The 26,558-nt window shown below is 35.7% G+C and overlaps 1 protein-coding gene across 1 annotated transcript in view; it reads right to left on the bottom strand.

Moving 5' to 3' along the window:
- The window catches only part of LOC113059356 (zinc finger protein 385D-like), an 81,056-nt gene that overhangs the window by 52,702 nt on the left and 1,796 nt on the right, over positions 1-26,558 (bottom strand). The window lies entirely within an intron of this gene.

Below are 26,558 nucleotides of genomic sequence, written 5' to 3'. Positions count from 1 at the left end.
GTCCAAATCCCTGAAATACGACCCATCAGAGCGTATATTACAATTGCGCTCCTATCGGCAAAAGGTCGTTTTCATATTAATTTTGTACTCTTTTATTTGCCCTCTGGTTTGCGTTTCGTGTAGCTCAGTTAGTAGATTATTGCGCTATACCTTGATATGTAATCATGCTTTCATGGGTTCGACGTGCACGAAAATGTATATGCTCAATAAATCATAATTTAGCATGATTTCTGTGAGGGTTAGGTTTAGGGGTGGGGTTAGGTGTGGTCATTCAAACGAATAAGCCACTTAGTAAAATATGTAGGAAATACTGTGAGATCGGTTTAAAACGCCCACACATTGCATTTAAATAAACGTGCGTTTTGATTGGTAATGACGTTATATGTCAATTCATGACGACAGACGCAACACGATACTGTCATTATTTTTATGCCCGCTAGAGGGCGCTTAACTTTAAAACGTAAATATAGGTCGTAATAAATGCTTGCACAAACGACCTATATGGTCGTTTTTTGTTGGAGGACAGGCTCGTTTGGCATGACTTTGCTATTAGATTTTTTTTTTTTTTTTGTCTGTGGTGTTGCGCGACAGTTGCTAGGGTGTTTTGGATGGTTGCCAGGTTGTTCTCTTTGGTCACTATGGTGTTGCTACCATGTCCTGCATGGGTGCTCTGTTCTAGTTGGTTGCTAGTGCATTGTGGGTGGTTTCTCCACTGTTCTGCTTAAGTTGTTGCTATATGGTTGTTACCATGTTCTAAATGGTTGCTAGGTTGATCTTTGTGGTTGCTAGGGTATTTTCTGCTGTCCTGTTTATGTTGGTGCTATATGGTTGCTACCCTGTTTTGCACTGTTGTTCTAGCTGGTTACTAGTATATTTTGGCTGGTTTCTATTCTGTTCTGTTATGTTGTTGGTATATGGTTGCTACCATGTTTAGCATTGCATTGCTAGGTTGTAAGGTGTGGTTACTTGGGTATCCTGGGTGGTTTCTCTGCAGTTATGTCTGTTATATTGTTGCTATATGGTTGATAGGATGCTCACTTTGACCAAAACAGTGAACACAGACTTTCTACATTTTGATTGGATCTTGAAGGACTAATATAAGCAAACTGTCAAACACCATCAGATAAAGATGCTAAGACAATGGCCAGACACCTCTTAGAGGGCACGAAGACTAGACTTTGCACTGGTCCACATGGAGTTTCTGCCCTTCACCCATCTAGAGACTAATGCCTAAGTTTGTGGCCTGTGACCGCCATAAAAAATCCTCAAGACCTCTGGATGTATCCGCAGTGGGTGAAAAAAAAAAAAGAGATCACAAAGATACATCCAAATCCATTCATAATAACTGCGTTTTGGAAACCTTGAAACTGATGCAAACTTTTTTTTTTTTAGAGAAGTAAGTATTCTTGGTGACAGCTAATTATATGTTGTTGAAAAATGTCTAAAAAATTAAACAAGGCTAAGTTAAGCTTGTTGTTAGAGTGCTCTGTGTTGGTGTTGTGGGAAGTTTAAGGCAGTTGCTTTCTAGCAAAATGATCTCAAGTCTCTAGATATGGCTCAGGTCCCTATTTTGCTAGTTAATATATGTTAGGGGAACAAAAGCCTTACTTTTCCTCGACACACATGATGCATGCGTGATAAATGTGCAATGTGTTCAGTTGCAACGTTTAGGTGTTACAAAGTATTAATTAATCTTAGAAATACTGGCCTACTACACCACTAAAAATCTTTTGTTTTGTTTTTTATAAAAAAAAAAACTCTATAAGTTTTAGGTCTGTATGCATCATAATTAGCTTAAAAAACAAACTAAATAAGTCTTTGGCAGTATTTAAATAACCAAGAAAGCATTGTCTGCATAAGATCGAAGGAAAATGTGTCATCACAGACACAAAAACACACGTCCACTTGACCTTGATTCCCCTCTTGGCTCTCGCTCAGATCACTCCTTGATTTGTTCACTGTAATTCTTTCTGAAGGTCAAGGAGGAACTGACCGTTAGAAAGCCGCCCGCATGTAATGCCTACAAATCAGAGGTTCTGCTTGCAAACAAAAACGTATGCAGAGCAAAAACAGATCATAACTTGCTCTCATCCACTTACAGAGTTCAAGAGGGAATACACTAATAAAAAAGAGAGCAACAACAGAACTTACTGCCTCTATGGGATGTGAGTTATGCTTGCCAGCAGCCAGGAAACGGCAGATATTTTACATCATTGCGCAGATGTTTTCAATTAATCCTGAATTCCCAATCGCTGCTGTGCCTATCGTCCCACCTACAGCCCACTGCGAGTAAATACATTTAATCCGTATCTATAGCTGCAGAGCCTCCCTCATCCGGCTCTACTCGTCCGTGTTTTTTAACCTTGACTTGGAGGTGTCACTTCTGAGATGCATTATTTGTCACCATGAATAGCATTTATCAGCAGCTGTGCCCAGTGGAGCCCATGGTGAACCACATGCAAAATGCAGCATGGGAAAGTTCATTAATCTTTCTGTCACTTTCATGACGCTTTTCATTAGTTATGCTGCTATCTGATCAACTGGCAATTGTGTGAGATTGCATGTTTTTCTTTTGCTCTAACCAGTTTGTGTGACAGAGGAATGGTGATTTGAGACACACAAGAGGATGAGAGAGTTACCTTTCAATTTAACCACTGTATTTTTAATTTACCCAGTTTATTAAGACTTTCTATTTCTATTTTTCTTTAGTGTGTTATGTCTATTTGTGCACGTATAAGATCTGCAGTTACAAAGCTCAAAAGGATTTATTTTAAAAGAGAAGGCTGATCCAGACAAGGCTAAAACACCTCATTCAAACACACCTCCTACATGTCTACGTCACGATGTTGTAATATCTGTGTAATGCCCCCCAAATGTTCATGGAAAGAAAGACGGTGTGGTTTCATAACCGCAGTAGTGTTGATGCAACAGTGTCAGGGAGACGCTGCGAGTTTCTGTGCAAAAGCACTTTATTTGGCCTTTTGGGAATAGGTGCAATGAGGAATCATTGGTTAAGATTTATTTACAACAGAACAGCACAACCCAGATGTTTGAATTTGTACAACGCATTTTATAGACAAAATTTTTCTGAACCTAGGAGAGTAGCCTATGAGGCTGGCTGTGCAAAGCCTTTAAAAAAAAGGGTACATTTTGACTTTGCAATGATAATCTGCCGCTTATTCTGAATCAGCTATTGAAAATGTGTTTTGTGTAGAGTACCGCATCGTGTGTGTGTGTGTGCATGTGAGAGGGACAGGGTCACATCACAGTGTAGTCAGCCTTCTTAATCACGGCTTGTGTGCTGCAAACACATGAGCATCATCACTGTGTCTGTCAAGCAGTTCTTCCAGAGGACCAACAATAATGTACAGTATTTGAAAAATAAGACTAACAAAAACATTAAAATGCAACAAAATCATCCCCACCACAGTCTGCTGCTGATAAACTCTCTGACACAAATCTAAGATTCAAATATACCGTTTTTTTTTTTTTTGAACATGCGCCTTTAAATGAAAAAAAAGTGTAAAATTATCATGCGATATATCAAACATTTTTGTATCATTATCGATGATGGTGTACCGTCGATAAATATCAATACAGTTTTATCACCAAGGCCTAATGAAGATTTTACAAAAGTGAGGCTCCATCAGCAAAAGTGGAGAAAAACTTCAACAAACTGTGACGAAACACACGTTGACCCTTGAGGATTTCCAACCGGTCCAAATGTGCTTTCTCTGTATTCACACTTGATTTTAACAGAACTTTTCACATGACAGATCTTATCAATTATCAATATCAATATCAATCTATCCTGTAAATAGAGTTCAACTTTATGCAACAAAGAACAGTCAAAATGTGGCAACAACCAGCAGGTGGTTGAACGTGACCTCTCTTGTTTCTTCGAAGCATAAGTAGGATAAACATGGTAGCACATGAACTTTAACTAAAAACTCCATTAGATCTAAAAGAACAACATCTCAGCAAAACAATCTTTCCTCTATTTATATAAATATAACATTGCTAACCATTTCTTACTTTCACTGCAACGTGTACACACACACACACACACACAAAATTGTAATTTTCATACATTAATATAATGATTCCATTAGCAGAAATGGCCTCGGGTGAAGTCATTCTGCAGGAAGACCTGTCTGGATATCAGTCTATAAAACAATATGTTTTGACATAAGTGCACACAAGCATATGCATTTACGGTTGCTGTTGGTTATGACTGCGGGCTGTAATGGTTGGCGTGAGGGTTTGACAGATGCCTACACATGCAGAGTCTGCACATTTAACAAAGACACACATGAAGACAACGAATAACAAGCATGAAGAGAGCAGCTTCCATCAAAGTCCCTCTCGATCAGTGAGGACAGACAGCTGTTTCAGGTCTGTTCAATCAAAACCTGACCGGTCATGGTTACAATCTGCTTATTTTTTATTCGTTAAAAGTGCATAGGTTGTGCAACAAATAAATAAATTCAGTAATTTAGGATTAAATACTAGAAGTTTGTCAAGAGAATATCTGAATGCAGACTTAACCAAGGCTTGTTTGAAGGTTTTGGGAGTAAAAAAGTTTAAAAACCTTGAAGGGATGCAACAACAGAACAGAATGACAGAAAGAATGAACAATAGAACAATCAACAGAGAGATAGATAGAATTGTGGATGGATGGATGGAACAAGACAGAATGACAAAGAACGATAGATAGATAGATATATAGATATATAGATAGATAGATAGATAGATAGATAGATAGATAGATAGATAGATAGATAGCACAAGACAGAATGACAAAGAACGATAGATAGATAGATAGATAGATAGATAGATAGATAGATAGATAGATAGATAGATAGATAGATAGATAGATAGATAGATAGATAGATAGATAGATAGATAGATAGATAGATAGAACAAGACAGAGTGAGAGATAGATAGCAAGAATGGAGGATGGATGGATAGAACAAGACAGATTGACAGACAACGGATGGATGGATAAAAGTGAGGCTATTTCGTAAGTGAGGCAGCAAGATGAAGTGGCTGAAAACACTCCAAACAATAAACTCAGTGTAACACGGTGTGATTCTTCAGTATTCAGTGTTAATCTTGTGATAACGATGCATGAAAATCATTGTGTTGATCCTTGAGGTCACTCGTCCAGAGATACCCATAATGCTCTTTTATTAAAAGCAGATTTTGAGTGAGGTAACTACTGTGATATGGATCGCATTTCTGTATGCATCACTTCGCCACTTCTCCCGTACAGAACAGAGATGAAACACGCTCTGATGCTCGTCGTCCTCCTCGTGCTGTTACTCTCTAATACACTCCTTTTTTAATAAGATTTTGCAGCGTGTGAGAAGGTAAAGCTGTGAGAAAACAAGGTTGTTATTTATTGGGGCTCAGACATGCGTTTCATATCGTGGTGCTCAAAGAAGCATTTGCACTTTCAGCATAAATTGCACGGAAGAGCTTATCAGAGTGTTAAATACCAAAAGTGTCTCAACATTTCACAACTGCAGATAAATCACCCACATTTAACCAGCTGTGCTGAATCCAATCAAAACACAACAGCCAAACATCAAGATGACAACGCAAAATGTGTTTCAGACTGTTCTGAACAACCCTTAGACGATAAATTGCAATCGATTACTATGGACATAACCGAGAACTTGTGCACTTGTTTAAGAGAACTGATACTTAAAATAATAATAATAATACTAAATTGTCTCGTGGAAAAGAAAAGGTACCTTTCAACCACGTCACACTACAGGACAGACAAATTAAAGTTTAGTGTTTTGTCTTCTCTTTACACAACTAATCACAGTCTCTTTGTTTGAGGAATACTCACACACAAAAAAAAAAACTACATTCAAGATTTAAATGAGTTTGATTTCTCCATCAGAACAGAACAAACTCATTTACATCTAAGATTTTGGCAGTTGTTTTATTTTTGGGTGAACTTTTCCTCTAACGAACTTGTTTGGCAGATTTTGAAACTGTTTGAAATTTATGTGGCGTTTGCAACACATGCATTGCACACTTGAAGAGCATCGGCCAGATGGTGCAAGTCTTGTAGTGTGCAGCTGGACTTACATTAAAGCAAGGACTTGGCACTTGAGCCCTACAGGAATTAGAATATTAATAACCTGGGCAACCACTTTAGCAACCATGTAACCAGATACAGTATCAAAATACACTAAAAACACTCTGAATACTTTAGCGACTGCATGACTGAACCCCGAACTCTTTAGCATCGATACAGAAAGGTACCACTCACATTCTTCAGAATGTCAAAATGTCATGTTTCTATTTCTGTACTAAAACAGAATTATTTATTATAACCATAGACAAATGATACCTTTTATACAATCAAATAGTAAGTAAACATGCTGAACATCAGTAATGAGTCACTGAGTTTTAAGTCAAATTATAACTGCCACATCACCCATTATGCAAGAACACACAGTTTCTTTTAATGGAGAAGTCTTGGGATGGGAGGAAAAAGACGAATGTAGCCAAATCCTACAGAACCGTTTCCCAGCTGAACAGCTGATAATTAAATACTTATGTGGGCTTGACATCTCCACTCCGGCATGAACTTCAACTCACATACTACATCTGATGTCAAACAGGAAGAAATAAGCGCCTTGCTGCAACAGCGCAGCCTTATGTAAAGATATTTCAGAAGAAGTGCTGTTAATTATCAGTGGAAGATCTGCGGTTCGAGTCTGGACTTTTACACAGCCGCTTAGTTTTGGCACATGTCCTGTAAATAATGTAAGTAAAAAAGTCACACAGAAAGGCAAGACTAACTGCAAAGAGAGGCTCATGAAAGCATACAGTGGTTAGCAGGGTTAGTTTCAGCTGGTACTTGTTGCATCACTTTTAAACCATTCATCTGAATTCTGCATTTTTACCCCTGAAATCTGCAGAGAAAGTATGCAGAAAGAAACAGGTATTGAGAGAAGGATTTGTGCATCAACAGGATTCAATCATGTGCTCATAGAAAAAAATGAATCCATCATTAGCATAATACACCGCACACACAAAAACTGAGTAAACTAGTCTAATTTCACTCAAAAAAAAGCATCATACTCTTTACTTTTCCAGCTGAATTACTCTAATGACTCACTGACTGAAAAAAATGATTCTCAATTTTTTAGAACGAATATAACTCATAATTTCTCTCATTTTATGTATATTGTACAGATATGTTTTTTCCTAGTCCATTTTAAATTCTGCAATGACTCACTGGATTGCATAAAATTTTCAAAATCAATATTTTTCTTAAAAACATGCTCAAATGCAAGCTCTTTAGTTTGTTTTTACTGACAATTAAATTATTCTCAGCTTATAAGAATTAATTTAAATCAATATATTATTAACTTTATATTATATCTTGGATTATATTTTCTCAATATATATATTTTTTTTGAATTCGCTCAAAATGCAAGCCATATACATTTAAATACTTTAAAGTCTCACTGGACTGAATACAGTAAAACAATCCTTATCAGATAAGGATAAATTAAAATCAGCTTATGAGAATAAATATAAATAAGCATTTATATACTACATTGGAATTTTTTTTTTTTTTTTACTATTTTATTTTTTTTAATCTAAATGCATTTCAATTTTACCAAAAACAGTAATATAATAAATCACACAAAAACAAGTCTTATCTTTATGAATTTTCACATGACTAACTGAACTGAATAAAACAATTCATAAAACTATTGAATATATATATTATAAATCATACTCATAAGCAAATCTCATTGGTTCGAATTCTCTAATGACTCACTGGAGTGAATAAGGCAATTCTTAACTTATTAGAATGAATATTTTATACACTCACTTTAGATTTCATTGTTGGTGGGTTATTTTTTATTTTATTTATTTTTGTGCAGTGGTCTTTGAATTTGGCCAATAGAAGTTATCTTATATTATAATTACGCTGGCTTCCTTCTGGTTCAGCCTTCACATCAGCCCTACCAAACAATGTAGGTATAGGCAGTTCACTATGCTTTTGAACAAAGCTTGTGTACAATAAAGCCAATGTCTGTACTGTTCTACTAATTGACACAGTCTGACAGCAAATATTCAGTTCAAAATGAACAGTGAATGGACAGTAACGCACATCGAATTAGAAACCAATGTAATAAATTCAATCATCTCAGTTGGTTCCAAACGCTCTTGTTTCTCTCTTTCCATATTTATAACCCACAGCAGTCTCATTCCTTTCAGTTTAGCCAATCGGACGTTAATTGGGGGTTTGGCCCTGGGTGAGTTTTTGTAAACATGAATCAGCAGAGCCGTGCAGTGATGCATCGGAAAGTACAGATGAAGCCGATCTCTGCGGTGGAGGCCATCGATTTCTGCCAGAGCTTCTTAAGCCTTCAGCACGGCGGGTCAATATGGATTTGATATACACAAGTTTAAAATGAGCCGAAAACATACAACAGGCAACCGAGTCAGCTGAGACGAAATTAAAATGACAAAGGTGGCTTTGGGATGCAGATATCGACTGGAGAGTCGGGACAATGATAACGTCTGTGCCACAGGAAATAACACAGCCGTGCGAAACTCCTACAGGGACTAAAACATTGTCTGTAATCAAGTTTCCTGGGAGCACGAGAGAGAAGGATTAATTGAATCCTGTGGGTGAGCATGAACCACACAGAGTTTTAGACACCACACAGATGAGAAAAAGTATGCATACATGCTCATAAAGTGATTCCTGTGTGCTTCTGATTAGTCTTAAAGCACCAGCCTCTTCAAACTGCAATTCATGTGCAAATTCATTTCAGACACGCTGTGTAGAAGAAGGTGATCATCGATGGGCCTGGTTGAGCAGCGTGATCCTGATATTGAGCTCTCTAATGGATTTATGCACTCTCTCAGCTTTTCTCTCCATTAACAACATCATTACAATCTGAACTGTGTTTATGCCTAGAGCATGACGAAACTGCTCAAACATATCTCGATACTTCAATATTCAGTGTCCATCACATTATCAGATCTAAATAAAATGTGATTCGCCTACATAATATGCTATTGTTTACACAATCAGTATTGGATTTATTGTGTCTTTTTTTTAAGAAACATCACATCAGCAGGTATTACAGTATAAATAACCATTGCACCTCTTCCAGCAGCACATGATTGCTGTGTCCCCGAATCTGTTTTTTAATAAACTGCTTAAATGAATGATTCAATGAACAAATCAATAAGTCCCCGAAAGACTGATTCACTTGCCACCAGCTATTGATGTAACAATGTAATCTAAAAAGAGACCATCATTAATTATATTTAATTATATACTAATACACTACGTGATTCCATTTTTTTTCCCCAGCAAAAGAAACTGATACTTTTATTCTGCAAAGATGCAGTAAATTATTAAAAGTGTCAGTTAAGACAATTATAATGGTACCAAATATTTTCTATTTCTATCGGTTTATCAAAAATCCTGAAAAAGACCCTGCATCACGGTTTCTATAAAAATATAGAACTGATCATGCATCGAAGACTGGATTTCGTTTTGCATCAATGAATTACATTTTAAAATATATTCACATACTGTAGAAAAGAGTTGTTTTCGATTGAAATAATATTTCACAATATTACTGTATTTACTTTGTTTACCAAAATATATACAGTCTTGGTGACATTTATTTATCCCAGACTACTCATATATTAAAATCTTTAAATAAAAATAAATTAAGTGATGGCAAATCAAAACAAAAAAAATGCATGCTGTCAAAAATTGCATATACATTTTTATCAATTCCATGAAACACTTAAATTCTAAATCATAGATGCTGCTTTCTTAACAAGACAAAGTAGACAAGGAATCGCTGACACATAACAGCCAGATAAATAGTGCAATGTTCACAATGTTGCATACTGTAACTTCATATCATTCTGCTCTAGTTCTCACTCAACATTTTGCTCCACTATCAAACATCATTACAATCCAAACTGCTTTTACGCCACTAGGCTTTATGATGTTTTTCAGCGACCGTCTCAAAATTCTTGATGCCGTTCCAGTGTCGAAGATCTTCCACAGGATATCCTCAGGTCAGTAAATTTAGCTCAACTCTAAGGCGCTCAAAAGCTCAAGGTTATTTACAGTTTTCTAACAGCTGTCATACAGCCATTAATGTCAGGAAAGAATGTGCACATCATCAACCTTTGACACTGAAAGCCCAATAAATCGGCAGGAAGCCACTGAAGCCAAGATTGATGATCTTATCCTTCCCCAGCTACTGTCACAGCTACAGAAGGATGACTTTGATAAAGATCAAACACGTCTGTAGAAGTTTTCCTGTGTTTGTGAAACCAAAGTGTCTCTTGCTGAGGAAAAATACTTGAACTGAATGATTTTCACACCATTTTGTTTCCGTTAACGAGGTTCCTTTAACATTTTCACTGAACTAAAATACACCAGTGATCAGTGCCAGGTGCATGCCGGTCTGAACCAGTGTGACTCGTTAACTAAAACTATTAGAAATAATTCAATAATTAATTGAAATAAGGCTGAAAACACATTCACATTTAATAATTTAGCAGCACTTTTAACCAAAGCGACTTACAAATGAGAACAATAGAAGCAATCAGACCAAAGAGAGAACAACAACAGTATACAAGTTTTATATAAGTGCCATAACAAGTCTCAGATAGTCTAGTACAGAACGCATAGCCAGGTTTTTATTCTATTCTTATATTCAAATATTCTATTCTTGAATTACCTTTTGGAATCACTCTTCTCAGACTGAATCAATTTAATCGAAATAGAAAAATCCTCAGCTAAATATCAAGATGCAACTCAAGTCAATTTAAGTGAACTTAACTCTGATTCTTAGTCTTTTTTTATTTTTTTATTAAACCAACATTTTGGCCATCAGCCTTTCTTAAGATATAATGACTGAATCTCCGACTGAATTAGTAAGAACGATTCCTGACTTGTTCACTGAAGTGATTCCTCTAATCATGTCCAACTCCAAATCAACAGAGCATTTCTGCAGCACCAGACAATAAAAAAATAAAATAAGACAAATCCAACAACCTCCAATTGACCCTTCGTCTAGAGCTTGATTGACAGGTGAACTGACCAATCATAATGCAGAATATGGCGTCTTGTTCAACAAACAAACCAGACACAGTAGAGTAGATTTACGTCGGCCGACTTAAAATTGAAAAACCGCGTCTTTCCACGATACCATCTGATGTTTATTCATGTTTATTTTGTGCTATAACTATAAAGAGATGAATGTTTCACATACCGCTTTCACTGAGGCACTATAGCTTTAATCACACGTTAGAGAACCACAAATTGCTATTGTTTGAATTTCTTTAAAATACATAAAAAAGATTGGTTTTTATACAAAAATACATAATTTTGGTTTATTTGGTTATAAATTTGGTGATTCTGGTTAAACTCACACCATTAGTTGATTCAGTGTTCAAAGCTCAGTTAAACAGATCAATGATTTAAAAGCGCCACAGAGTCAAACTTTGATGAATCAATATACAAATGACTTGTGGTTGATAAAAAATATCATTAGATAACATTATTGGATCAATTATTCTCCTAGTACTTAAAGAAAGGTTAACAATTTTCTCAAAACCATAATTTTTACCTTTCTCAGTATCACTTAGCATCCCAACGCAGAGAAGATGGGATGTAGGGAGGAGAGTTACACGGGACATGGGATAAATGGTCATCGTGTTTGGAGGGGCGCGGGGGGAAGAGCGTCCTTGAAGAATTCCAGCGAGATGTTTATTAGGCAGACACAGATGAGCGCTTGTAATTACCAGTCAAGAGAGCTGAATGGAAAAGGCCTTGAGTGATGACACTGGGAAGAGGATGACACACACGGATTCAATCTGAGTGATGCTACAAACACAACCCATCCCTTCAATTTTAGGAAACAGTCACACGTTACAAGAGGAATAAATCCTGTTTGCATTGTGAGAATAAAATGAGAGAGAACAGCGAGAGGGAGAAAGAAGAGATGAAGCGTTTGCATGATTTAAAGCACCAAACTATGTAACTTCAGACTATGCAGCATGTATTTATTTGCACACAGCATCTCTCGACTTCCTCAAATGAATGATAATAAAAAGAATACAGACAAAAAATAAATATTGTGTCAGTTTATTCACCCTCATGCCATGCCAAATCCATGATGTTCTTTATTGTGTGGATATAAAAGGAGAAACTGCATGCAGCTCTTTCAACATGACAACAATTCATAATGACCACATCAAACTCTGAAAACACCAGAAAAAAAAAAACTAACCCTTTAATCACCACAAAAGATATTCTCTCCCAGAATTAATTGTGGAGAGATCTACGCTTGAGAAAAAAAAAAAAAACAATGAAGTGTTTGCATGATTTAAAACACAAAAACAAAAATTCCCTTCAGTAGAGTATTAATAAACTTTAGACTAAGCAACATGTGCAAGAATGCACATAAAGCATCTCTGAACTTCAGAAGAATTATAATAAAACGAACAAGGCCAAAAATTTGTGACGATGCGCACACACACCAAGATAAATGAACCACAAAAGCAGTAAGTCTATAATATTGTGCTATGAAGTTTCGAAAATGTCACTTTTTTTATTAGATCTGTTTTCTCAGAAGGTAATTTGATACGACAAATACATGAACCATTGATTTAAAGCACGAAATTTCCATCAGTACAATAATATTAAACTTTAGACTGCACAACATACATTTATTTACACAAAGCATCTCTCTGCTTCTTCAGAAGATAAACAATACAAGGAATATTGCCCTCATGTCATGTGCATTCCTTAGAGTGTGGATAAAATAAGGAAAAACTGCATGCTGTATTTTTTTCACATGATAACAATTCATAGCAACCACGACAAGCTCAAGAAGAAGCCTACAGTGTGTCATTTTAATATTAAACTTTAGATTAGTATGGAACATGTGTATTTATTTACACAAAACATCTCAGAATTTCTTCAGAAGACCTAAAATAAATATTTTGTCACCATTTTTCACCCTCATGTTGTGCCAAATTCATGACACATTTTATTTGGAGGATATAAATGGAGAAACTTCATGCAGCTCTCTTCAACATGACAACAATTGATAGTAAAACTCAGAAAACACACCAAATGTATTCACATAAAGCATCTCCGAACTCCGAAAAAAAAAAAAAAAAAAGGAATACGGCAAAAAATTAGGGTGAGTGACGACAAAATAATCATGTTGTGCCAAATCCATGTTGTTCTTTATTCTGTGAATACAAAAGAACAAGATGGCAATAATTCATAGGTACCAAGTAAAAAGAACAAAAACCACCACCAAAATGACCCAAAAACAGCAGTCTATTTGCTTTACAATAAAACAAGTCAAAATTTGTTTTAACCAAGATCTCCTTATGAGGTGGAGAAAAAAAAAGTCATGAAGTGTTGGAATGATTTAAAGCACAAAACTAATTTTCCACCACTAGAGTAATATTAAACTATGCAACACATTTGTTTATTTACATAAAGCATCTATGGGCTTCCTCAGAATACTCAAGATAAAATACAGCCAAAAATGAATATTTTGTCATTTACTTTCCCTTATGCAGTGCCATGAGAAGTTAAATGCATATCTTTTCCACATGACAACAATTTATAGTGACCAAATCAAGCTCAAAAAGCATGCAAAAATGTTATAAATGAGCCAAAGAAACATGGCTCCCATGTAAGTATTGAAAACAGGTTGTTTTGTTGTGCTTTTTTTCTTAAAGATCTTCTTTCACAGGAGGTGGTGAATAAAAAAGTGCTGACATGATTTAACACACAAAAAATATTTACACTAAGCATCTTTCAACTTGCTCAGAAAACTCAAGATAATGAAATATGGGCATCCATCGTAATCACCGACTCACCATCATTAAATTTCAAACCCATTTCTTTCTTCTGTGGGACACAAATGGAGGATATTCGTGCATTTCTTTTCATAATCTCAAAACACCATAAATGCACTGTAAAAGCAGTCTATTCAAATAGTGTGTTTTTTAAATGTACAATTTTGGTTGCACTGTTTCTTTAACTAGTACAGAGAGAAAAGTGGAAACTGCAAAGAGAATTAGATGTACGGTGTCAAAATAAACTTGCACTGAACTGCAACATTTTAAACTGAGTTTCTGCAGTGTCATGCTATCGATGGAGAGGCGGAGAAGTGAAATCCAGGAAGCGCTGGAGACTTGAGTGTCTGGGAATCGCTGCCCGAGTGCTGCCCTCTTAACACAGTAAGACCCATCAAAGTCTATTGGAAAGACAATGAATCCGAGCCAAATGGAAGCCCTCAGACATCTGTATCCCTCTATTATTTTAAAACTCCTCTTCTTGTGCCACATTAGAGTGAAGTGAAGCTGAGAAGGGTGTCCTGAAGAAATGGCATTATTCATAAGAGAGTCCTTTGACAATATCTGTATGCTGCACAAACAAGAAGAAAAATACAGACAAAACAGCAATCGCTGAAGGAGATAAACAGATGGATATTTACTACCCATGTGCTTCACACAAGCTCAAGTGGAAAAAGCAAGAAGAGGAGGAAGTGAGAAGTAAATCCTGCAGTAAAAACCGCATGAAGTGGTTTGCTGCTTTTAGTAGCCATCAGACTGGTTTACCATAGTCAAGCTGGTCTGGCGTCCATATATAACGTGTTTCACTTATTTACTGATTCGTATGTGTGTGGTCCCCAGAACACGATGAAATCATTATAATCTAAAATTAGATAAAAGCAGTCATAAAATGTAAAAGATTTATCATAAAAACAATCAGATTAAACATGCATTAAATGAATCTCAAAGGATTTGTACATTTCTAAAGAACTAAAAATTATCATTTTTCACTGTAGCTGTCAAAATATTGATATTGCATCTTCATCTACACAAATGTATGAAAATGTCAATGTTTCTTGCGCTCACCAACGCTGCATTAATTTTATTAAAATATATAGTACAAACATTAATATTGTGAAATATTGTCAAAATTTAAAATAACTTTTCTATTTTAAAATACTGCATGATTTATTTCTGTGATGCACAGCTGAATTTTCAGCATCATTCCTCTCCAGTCTTCAGTGTCACATGATCTTCAGAAATCATTCTAATATTCTGATTTGCTGCTGTTGAAAAACGTTGTGCTGCTTCATATGTGGAAACTGATACATTTTGGTCAGGATTCTTTGATGAATAGAAAGTAAAAAAAAAAAAAAAAAAAACTGCATAAAAAAGTCACTTTGTTTCACACACACACACTCCTTGCTGAATAAAGACATTAAGTTCTTGCTGACCCCAAACTTTTGAACAGATGTGTACATGAGCTAAAATAAAATGTTATGAATTGGAACAAATTTAAACAAATACTCTTGAGCTCAAAAACCACACTGGAAGACCAGTGTAAACCAGTTAAGACCAGCAAATCACCTTAGGCTGGTGTCTTTTCTGGATTTTCCAATTTTCCACCCCAGCAAGTAATGTGTGAAACTAATGTGTGAATACTGCACATTTCTAATGAGATGAGAAGAAAAAGAAAAAATGATGTCCAAGTCGCACCACATGGAATTCTGCAGTCTACAGATCTAAAGAGCTTAATTTCAATATGTTGCATTTGTTCTATAACAGATGCCATGTGCTGATTACATAATATCTGCAGTTATTTCTTAATATGAGAACAACACAATCAATACCCTGCCATTCCCAGCATCATTATAAAACACCAAATGTTGCACATTGCTGATGGAATCGTCACTCAAAAATCAACACAAAAACTAATTACAACCCATAAACATGTTACAGTGCTGCTTCGTTGTTTTCTGGGACCATATTGCAACAGCTACAAAACTCTAGTGTGGTCTTTTTTTCTCTCTTTTTTTTGGAGCGAGAAGTCAAATCAAAGGAACTTGCACTGCAAACAAAAACGGGACTGCCGACGTGCCAGCTGGGGCCGTATATTGAAGAAATAGCGCAGTGAAATCCATAACTCTGTCCCCGAAATTACATTTCTTTCTCAGATCGAGAGCAGTTCACCGACTCAATACACAATGTTTTAGGACCATGTTAGGTTTTGAGGCGGTGAGATGGCTGGCTTGCTGAATTCCTTTCAACGTTTGTTCGCTAACAACTAAAGGCAATTATGCAATTAAAGTTTGAAAAACGCCAGAATAGCGAACAGACATTTGAGAGCCAAACAAAGACCAGTTTTAAACATGCAATGAGACCTGCTAGAGGTCATGAGATTGGAAAGGAATTGCAACATTTATTTTGGCGCTGCTTGTTTTGGCAACAACTACCGTATATTTGCAATATATTTCTGCAAACTATGGCTCAAGCAATGTCTTAAATTCAAATAAAATAAGCAAGAGGGGAAATTCATGGAAAACACGGGTTCCATCAGACCAGATGTCTTTTGTTCATATGGACTTGTTTAAGATGTTGGCTGAAATTAGGCTTTCTTTTCCAACAGTACATATAGTGGGGCACAATGTCAACGCTTTGACAAAGACTCTGAAGAAAATACTACAATAACTCTTTATGAGCACCAAAATCCAGAGCTCAATGCAATTTCCTCAGGACCCTTTGTTTAAATTTGCCCCTAGAGAAAAGACATACTGTTCCCTTCATATCCAGCACTTTTAGTCACATGAATATGATGGGAAACGCAAATCAGGCAGCAGTATTCGGTTAATACTGCAAACCACTCGACAAGGCCCATATTAAACAAACAAGCAAGCCCAATAATCAATTCCATATTCCTAATCCCATCCAAAATGTCATTCGTCTAAGTAAATGCTCTTCTAACAAAAGTTCGTCACTGGCTCTCACATTTCTGGCACGTCTTCAAAGAGGTCTGTCGTTATCCAAAGCCTGGGTCCTCCAGCGCTCCAAGCACAATGAATTCTCTCATAAAACCCACCCAGGCTTGGATGGATGAAGTGTGTGAACCATCAGGAGTCCTGCAGCGAGGGAGCTGGGATGCCTTCCCAAAGCCGAGGGGAGAATGCATGTTTGATATCAGGAGAAGCCTAGAGACTCGGTTTCCTGTTTTTTGGGCCACTCCGAGAACTGAGCATAGCTTCTGTTGGTCGTCAACAAGTGAACAATAGTCAACAGAGAGAGGAAATTAGCGAATAAATATGCAGATTTGCCTCGCTGGAATACGCCGGGCTGTTGATTGTGAATGCTGGGAAGATGAGACGATAATTACCACACCAGATCCGTGCTACACTTTAACAGACTGTTAGGCTTTTTTAAGAAAGTAAACTCCACCTGTTTTGTATTTCCAAGATTTTGGTTTTGTTTTTCCTTTGGCAAAACATATTGGTGACAAAAGCGTTGCAAACATGGAAGACAAATAGATTGGCCCCCTCTGCTCCTGTCTCCTGAGGGTTCGATGGAATTCCAGCAGTCTTTGGCTCTCGGATATTTGTCATCCTTCATCTACCCTTTGATCCCAGTGCAAATCTTTGCCTTCTCAGCCTCCAGCTCTGCACTCCCTCCCATTATCCTTTTCGAATTAAGGCCAGGCTCTCACTGTACTGACTCGCCCTGAGACCTTGAATTTCCTCTTTTCTGGAACCCCAAAAAACAATCAGGCAAGAGCAGCTTCTGCATGGGAAAACGGAGAGGAATGAGGTAGATCTGCTTTCTTTAGCACACCCTCAACTTGCTCTAGATTACTTGTGAGAATCACTGTGTTGCTTTACGCTGCCAAAATGATGTCATGAAATGATGTCAGGACATTTTCTGATTATCATTGATTTTAAAAAGAGTAATGACATTTGTGCCATTTTGTTCAACAACTATCAATGGGTGTCAATGATAGTATGTGAATTTCAGTTGGCCACAAACAAACAGGATGTTGAATTTGACTTGCTGAATAAAGAGATCAATCAGTTATTAATATTATGTCGTTCCAATTCTTAGAACACAAAAAAAATAAGTAGTACACTTCCAGTCGTAATTTATTTGGAATTTTGAATATTCAAATTTCTTTTTTTTTTCTTATTCCTGACATTTAAATTCCACTTACAATTTAGCATTCCGTTTACTTCTTCAAATTCTAATCGGTTTAATAAAGATGACAAAATACATACATACATACATACATACACATATACATATATACAAATTCAGGCTGTGCATTATACCTAAACATACAGCAAGCACATATATATCTGGCATAAGGCAACAAAGTAAAACATTTTCAAATCAATGTATCAATTTTTTTATCCATTTTGCCATTATGGTTACAGCAGTATGTTGAGACTTTGTGTCATGCTTGTTATACTGGGTTTTCATATTATGCAGAAATAAGATCAAGCTATCACAAATAATGAATGTTGATTAATAATGGATTGGTGGCATTTTCATTAAACTTGTTTGACTGCATGATCACCAAAACCTGGAAGGGCTGGTTTCAATGGTAGGAAGTTTGGAAACGACAGTAGAATGCTGCTTTTTTATTATTCATCTTTAAATCCCTTTTCACTTTCTAGGTTTTCTGTGACCAAAAGGGATGATTTTTGACTGCTAAAATCAACACATGCCTGCACCGTGCTCTTTTGTGACTCCAAGTGCAATGCATGCATTTTGCAAACAGTCACCATGACTACAGATGATAGGCATCATGATATAACATTATAAAACACACACACACACACACACACACACACACACACAACAGTTATCAAGGCAAGCAAAAACATGTAAGCATGACAATACACAAAAAGTGCATGCTATTCCAACATTTAAAAGGATCATTTGAGGGGCTAATTTTCCCCAACAGAAGGATATTCTTTACAGTAAGTTTTATTGCTGTGGGCACTATATCATAAATGAGCCTGTCCTGAGTGTTAAAGATACAGTAAAACAACGTGCCGTGACCCAGGTTCCCCTCTATTGTGTGTTATCTCTCAGCCTTGTCATCTCATTCTGTTCTCATTCCACTCCGCTGCACCTGACCTTCCCAGAACAATGGAAACTGTGAGCTAAAGGTTTCCCGTCCCGTGCACAGCTGATGGATGCTCACCCCTCAACACTGAGCTTCAGGTACACGATACCACACTCAGGCTCGTTTAAACGCCTCTGAAATTAAAAACCGTCCAGTTAAATAAAAGATCTGACTGTGTGCCAAGCCACAGGGTCTATTGAGGAATATGGTGAACGTCTTCTGGTTTCATGAGGTTATGAAGTCAGTGTAGGTTGTGTCCCAATAATATATTGGCTAACATATTAATCTCACAATTTTTGAAGATGAAAATCATATTAGTAAGTTTTAAACCTAGTACTTGAGAACAGGAATGACCCCTCCGGATGAATAAAAGCAGCACAATCTAATTTCCTACATGTTGAATAAGACAATCAAATGCGTAAAGATAATGCAGTGCATATAATATTTATACGATTATATTATGAGTCTACTCCAGGCACCGGGAACGAAGAGGAGCAATTATACTGTCATCCTGGTGCTCTCAGCCCTCCTGAAGGGATCCCATTAATCTCATCGAGGACTTCAGAGCGGAGCTGCAGAGAACGCTCATTTGTCTAAAGATCTCCCTGAGATTTTCTGTCAAAGCAATAACGTCACCCTGAGCTAATACTGAGGAGATGATCACATGAGAAGTTTGCCTGCATCACTATGTGATGGAGACAATTCTTTCAGATTTTATTTTTTAAATAAGAATCTACACGTTTAGTTTCTTTGGACTTTTGGATTTTCAAATTCCATTTGGATTGCATTTCATTACATATAAATTCCACATTGAATTTTGCATTCTGAATTCAAATCACATTCAGAAATGGACAGTGCATGATAACTGAAAATGCTGCCAGCATAGAAACATTCAGCACAAGACTACAAAGTCAGATGTATTTGCTTATAAAGTAATCAACAGCTCATGTTCACAAAGTAAACATTTATTTATTTACACTTATATGGTTATTGAGACTGTGTTATTCTTTATATTCTGGTTTTTCATATTATGCAGTAATATTGAATAAATGAGACCTCCAGCTTTCAATGTGCAATGGACACCATTCCTTTTGAGACCATTTTCAAACAAAGTCTCTAATGATCAAGAAACATACAGCCATCAAAATGTAAGTAAAACAATTGATTATGTCCATGATCGGATGCATTTCAGAGTAAATAAAGAAAATTCAACAAGCAAATAGATAAAAAAAATAAATAAATACAGAGTAGACCAGGAATTGATTTGATCTTTAATGGAATTGAAGAACAACAAATCACAGCCAATCAGAAGATACCTGATGTGTAATATTAGGGCCTTATGATTTCTGTGTAGTACAAAACATGGACATCATGGAATCCAGTTAATCCAGGATTTGTTTGCAAAAAAAAAAAAAAAAAAAAAAAAAAAAAAAAAAAGTACATTTTCATTTGATTAAAAGATTTGTAATGTTTCATGCATTTATTTTATTACAACTGTTTTTAATACTAATAAATGTTATCAAAAATGTCAGAAAAACTTAAATAGACAATTGAAATAGCACAGAAATAACAAACAATAATAATAATAAATAAGGCTCTGTTATTGTCAAAAAAAAAAAAAAACTTGTATTGCTGTATTTTATTCATTAATTTAATGAAATCATTTGGAAAAAGGTAAAAACGAACTGAGGAAAATATCAAATGGATTTAATAAGGCTTTTTTTAAACTTGTTAAATTTTATAGTTCTCATGATTAAAAAATAATAAAACATGCTTTTTGATTACTTGAATTTAATTTAACCACTTCTACAGAAAACAAGAAAATAACAATTTTGGAAAAATAAAGATGAATTTCAGAAAAAAAAAAAAAAAAAAAAAACAGGTTTACATAATAAGCATATTTTATTTGGCACAAGAAAACTTAGTCAAACATATTTGCAAATCAAACAATCCACACAGAAAGAAAAAAAATAAGAAAATAAACAGAAGTTTTTTTTGTTTGTTTTTTTTTTGTGCTTGCCACAGTACATTAAGACTTTGTGTCATGCTTGTCATACTAGTTTTCATATTATCCAGAAATATTCTGGAAATAAGCAAATTAACCCCAAGCTATATTTTGGACCAATGAGATCTCATTGTGGGCGGGGCTATAAATAGTGACTTACAAACTTGTCCTAGATGGTTAGAAGAAAAACTCACATCAACACAGAAGAGATTCATTTTACGACTGTCACCATTTATCAAATCACACCTGGTTAGACCGCATGTAAAACACAAGCAAACCTCTGAAAACTCAGCATGAGTCCACTGGGAAAGCTCAAACCCCACAATCATCTTAACTAACCACAACAGCAGAGCCTGACAGAGCTCTGGTCTGTTTAGAGCTCACATGAATTCATCAGTCACTTTCAAGAGCCACGTGTTAAACCAACTGACATTAATATATACACATTAAGAACAAGCTGGCGGAGCTGTAGAACAAACACAGACTCCAGATGTTTATCATCTCCATATGCATGAAAACTTTTAAATTGCACCATTGCTCATTTTTCCATTTTAAAACAATGAGCCCATGCTCCTCTGAATGAGAACCTGCAGTGACCTATTATCCAGGTATGATGCCTGTCATTCCCCGAAAGGATTAAAATAAAATAAAAAGTGTTTCCAGAACCAGTGTTGGGGAAGCTTTTGGGAACTTTATATTTAAGCCGCTCAAACTACAATCAAAAAAGTAGTAGTAAAACGACAGTAAAAACAAATAAAAAGCAACTACATTAAAAGGGATATAAATTAAAAATAAATAAATATGCATTTAGCAGACGCTTTTAATCCAAAGCGACTTAACATCCATTCAGGCTATCAATTTTTACCGATCATGATATTTTAGTATTATTTATATGTATTGTATTTAAATCAGATACATTTTTATATTATATTTGTATAAGTTTTAGTAATTTATGCACTTTCGTATTTTATGCATTTTTATTATTTTAGGTTATAGTATGTTTGTTTGATTATTTATGCAAAGGCAAAAAGAAATTATAAAACGTTCAAGTTTATCTATACTTTATTTCAGCGTTATTTAATTTAAAGAAAAAAAATTAACTTTTATGGTTTTAGTTCACATCAACACATTTTCATATGTATATTACTTAACATTTTCACTTTACATGCAATAAATTATTTTTAAAAATAACATTAATGCACTTACTTGTTATGGCACAAGTAAGACAAATAAATGAACTCCTCTATCAACCACACAAATTAAAAAATTTATTAATAAAAAAAAAAATTGTGGTAATGTGGTAATTTGTGCTAACATGTTAACTATAACAATCCTAACATAGATTATAAATGAAATAATATAAATTACAACTGTGTATATTATATTATTGTTGCCATTTTAAATTCATGTAAAAGTGTGTTTGATTATTACTTTGCTGCGGTCTAAAAAAAAAAATAATTTGGAAAATGCATTTTTTTTTTTTTTTTTTTAAAGTCTGAGCTACTGTAAAGCTACAGAAAAAAATGTATTCAAGTTATCTTTTAATTAAGTTACTCCCTCAAACTGTGCAGGACCCCCTATTTCCTGCTGCGCGTGCCACGTCATATATTTTGGAACTCATAATGCGATATCTGCTTCTTTTGCACAATTTCTTCCCCATGCAGCACTTCACCAGTGTCTGCAGATGAATGGAGGAACCTTTCGACTTGACACAAGCTGTATTTAAAACATGTGCTTGGAGAACAGAACGCACACTGCAGGTAATGACAAGCGCTCGACTATTCATCACACACACCTGTCAATGCAGCAAGGACGCGTATGAAAAGTTCCAGCCTATAAACAATGTGTGTGTGCATTATTAAGAGCAAGAACATACTGAGTAGATATGCATATAGAAGAGGGTATGATGTGGGTGTAGAAGCACCCGACTCTGGTTGGAAGCCTAAAACAGATATTTTCTGAAAAGTTATCTGAATTCTGATTGGTTGATTGGAATGTTGTTCCAGGAACATGTTTTACTTGCTGAAATCACCAGTCAAGCAGGGAAGGGATCAATCACATGTATGTTAAAGGTGTGTTCAATCATATAGGAGCCATCTGGGACTCCTCACAGCTGATAACCAGCAGCATGGAAGAGTCACAGTGAGCCCCCCACAGATCTGGTCACAAGATCACACTAAAAGAGAAAGGCTGAGGAAAAAAAGAGATGTTGAAGAAGTAGTGATATGTAGGAAGACCTTTGACTAGCAATGCTGACTACATATTCAGTCTGAGATCCAGCCAGGAAGAGACTTGATTGACATGTGACCAGTCAGAGTTTGTTTTGTTTTCAAAATTGACGATTCCACCATTACAGATTGACAATGTGCAAAAAAAATAAAATAAAAAAAAAGTTATGGTGAAGGATACCTGGTCCATCAACAATGAAAATATTTGCATAAAAACTTAGATTTTATAACTGCTTATTTAAAAATATTTAACAGACATAACTTAGAAAACAAAGGGATGACGCCATGATCCTTTAAAAATCATTCCAATGTGTTGATTTGCATTTGTTCTGCTTAATATTTTTGTGAAAACCATGATACAAAGTTAAAGGATTCTTTGATAAATAGAAAGTTCAAAAGTGCATTTATTTGAATTTTTTTTGTAACATTATAAATTACTGTCAGTTTTGATCATATGAATGCTTCCTTGATTAAAATATAAATTTTCATTAATAAAACAAAAAACTAACGGAGGTTCCCAAATTAATGAAATCACTTAAAAATGTAAAATAAAATGCAATAAAAACATTTTATTTGTTTACCTGCATGCCATGGGTTGTTATTTATTAAAATAATTGGCGGTATTAAAATAAAATGCTGCTTTAGAATTATTCATTTTTATATTTTATTTTTTTAACTAAAAATAATACCCACCCAAAAAAAAAAATATTATTTTAAATCAGTACCAATCTTTACCACCATCCTTCAAACCATTAGGTGTTACCCATTTGTCAACAGCAAGTTTTTAATAATTTAAAATACAATACACTTTAGTATTATAACTTTTTCTTATAGAAGTTAATATGTACAGCTCCGAATAAGTATGGTTTAATTTTTAGATAAATATATCCGTTTCACTGAATGGCGATGGAACTGCGTCTTGTTTTACAGTTGAAACTTTACTTGCATTTAATATGCTTTTTATGTATATTAATGTGATGCCTCAACTTTGACCCAAAAACAGTCAAATTAATATTAGAAAATTTCCAGTTGTTAACTTAAACTCTGATTGGATGAGCAGCAGTCGTATATATCACAGTTTGTGCATTCAGCGGCTGTACCTGGCCCAGGAGAACTGTACAGGGAGGTGAAGAAAGAGGAAACTGCAGGGAGTGAGTTAGCGTTCATTACACGCTCCACTACCGCCAACACAGCCCATCTCAGAGCTCCCACCATCAGTCACAGTGACACGGTCCTCACTGCGGTCCTGTAGACACGGACCATCACTCTCACAAAGCCCTGTCCCCCACGGCCCACAAACACACACATTACCTGATACACACCAGCCCAGACATATCAAAACGAAACCTGGAGACAGATCCCCTGTGAAGACCACGAGAACCAGACGAGTCCTCTGTACAATCTGTCTTCACGTTGCATCAGTCAAAACATTTCTTTTAGTTCAGTTCATGGATCTCTCTCCTAATGAGATGATTTGAATCAGGTGTGTTAAATAAGTGGGTCCCCAGGACCAGGAGAATCATTTAGGATAAAGTGATGCACCAACAATTTATTTAATTCACCAGTGCAACATGTGAGATGGAACTGTTTGGGATGAAGTGATTCAGTATAATTAATCAGACTCTCAACATAAGAGAAAGATAACTCATTTATTTCATTTAAATAGGCTACTTTTGACTCTTTAATGCAACATGAAAACACTAACCCTAACCTAAGTCTATAGGCAAAACTGACATTAAAAATAGTGTCTATCACTTCTTTTTCTTTTGATGGCGGGTAAAATTGATAATTAAGGTGATAGTCTCAGCATGTTTTTAAATTGCATTTTTAGATATAGTTTAGAAATGTTACAATATTAAAATAGTGTTGCTGTTTTTTATTATTATTTATAGACTAGAATGTAAACAGAATGAAATAAGAACAGTATTCAACTGGACAGCACAATAAAGTACAAAAAGAAGAAACAAGGTCAAACCAAGCAAAAGTATCTTAACTGATCAGGCCAACTGGAGCTACTCAAAACCTCTTCCACAATAACAAATACATTGATTTCTGAAATCAATACCACACCTGACATCATCTTGCAAGGTAAACTATTGAACAACTGACGTGCCGCTTCTTTTCAGTCGAGTTACCGAATCAAACTGTACCACAGATTCAAGCCTGACAAATAGCTGGCTGACCTTTGGTATAATCACACCTTGCATTTGGATGGGATCCTGTGCAGATAGCATTGCCGCTAAGCTCATCATCATTAATTATGGCTCGCCTATCAATATGTAATTATCTCCACTCTTCAGCACTACCGGGGCAGGAGGTATATAAAGCCACTTCTCTGCTCTGGCTTTTCCAACAGCGGCTTTCAGTGCACGCTGCTTAGCGATAGCATATAGCTCATTTCGCATCTATAGTTTGGCAAGGAGATCATGATTGCATTACCTCTTTTCCCAGGTGGGAATACAGCAGCTGTGCCCTTCAACAGAAGCACTTAACCTGAATTGCTTCGGTAAACACCAGCCTGTGTGAATGAAACATGAGGAAAATGCAGCCTCAGGGTTGCCCGGACCAAAATCTGATTGCTTAGAAGTTGCTCTTTCATAGTTCATGAGACTTAATGGGGTTCTCGTTTAGGTTTCATTCTAGTATGAACTTCATCTCAGATGTTGCTCCTACACTCTTAAAGGAAAAGTTCACCCAAAAATGTAAAATGAACTCACAATATGTAGATGATTTTGTTTTTTCGTGGAGAAATGTAACATTGCATCATTTGCTCAGCAATGGATGCTCTGCAGTGAATGGGTGCCGTCAGAATGAGAGTACAAACAGCTGATAAAAACATCACAATAATCCACACCACTCCAGTCCATCAGTTTACGTCTTGTGAAGTGAAAAGCTACGTGTTTGTAAGAAACAAATCCATGTCGCTTCAACTTTAAACCATCACTTCATGGTCATGATCCATAATAACTAGTCCTCCAGGGAAAAAAGTAGATCCCCTGTTGTTCTCTCACGTCAAAGTCCACTGATGCATTTGTTTAGAACTGTTTTTACCTGTTTTTACTTGTAATATTTCTATCCTGATTCAGATTGGAAAATTTTTTCATGCAACTCATATTTTAGTCAGAAGCAATTTGGTTTTAAGTAAAAAAATATATATATTGATTGAATTGTTTCTAACAAACACACCAAACACACATCCCAAGATGTGAATTGATAGACTGATAGAATAAAAGTTAAAGCTATCCTGGACAATGTCCCTCCAAGTTAAGAGAGTGTTTGAAATTAAATTAAAATTAAAAAAAAAAAAAAAAAAATGTTTAAT

This window comes from Carassius auratus, chromosome 41, assembly GCF_003368295.1.
Source record: "Carassius auratus strain Wakin chromosome 41, ASM336829v1, whole genome shotgun sequence".
Lineage (NCBI taxonomy): Eukaryota > Metazoa > Chordata > Actinopteri > Cypriniformes > Cyprinidae > Carassius > Carassius auratus.
Note: the sequence above shows the minus strand (reverse complement) of the source record. Positions and strands in the feature narration are given on the sequence as shown.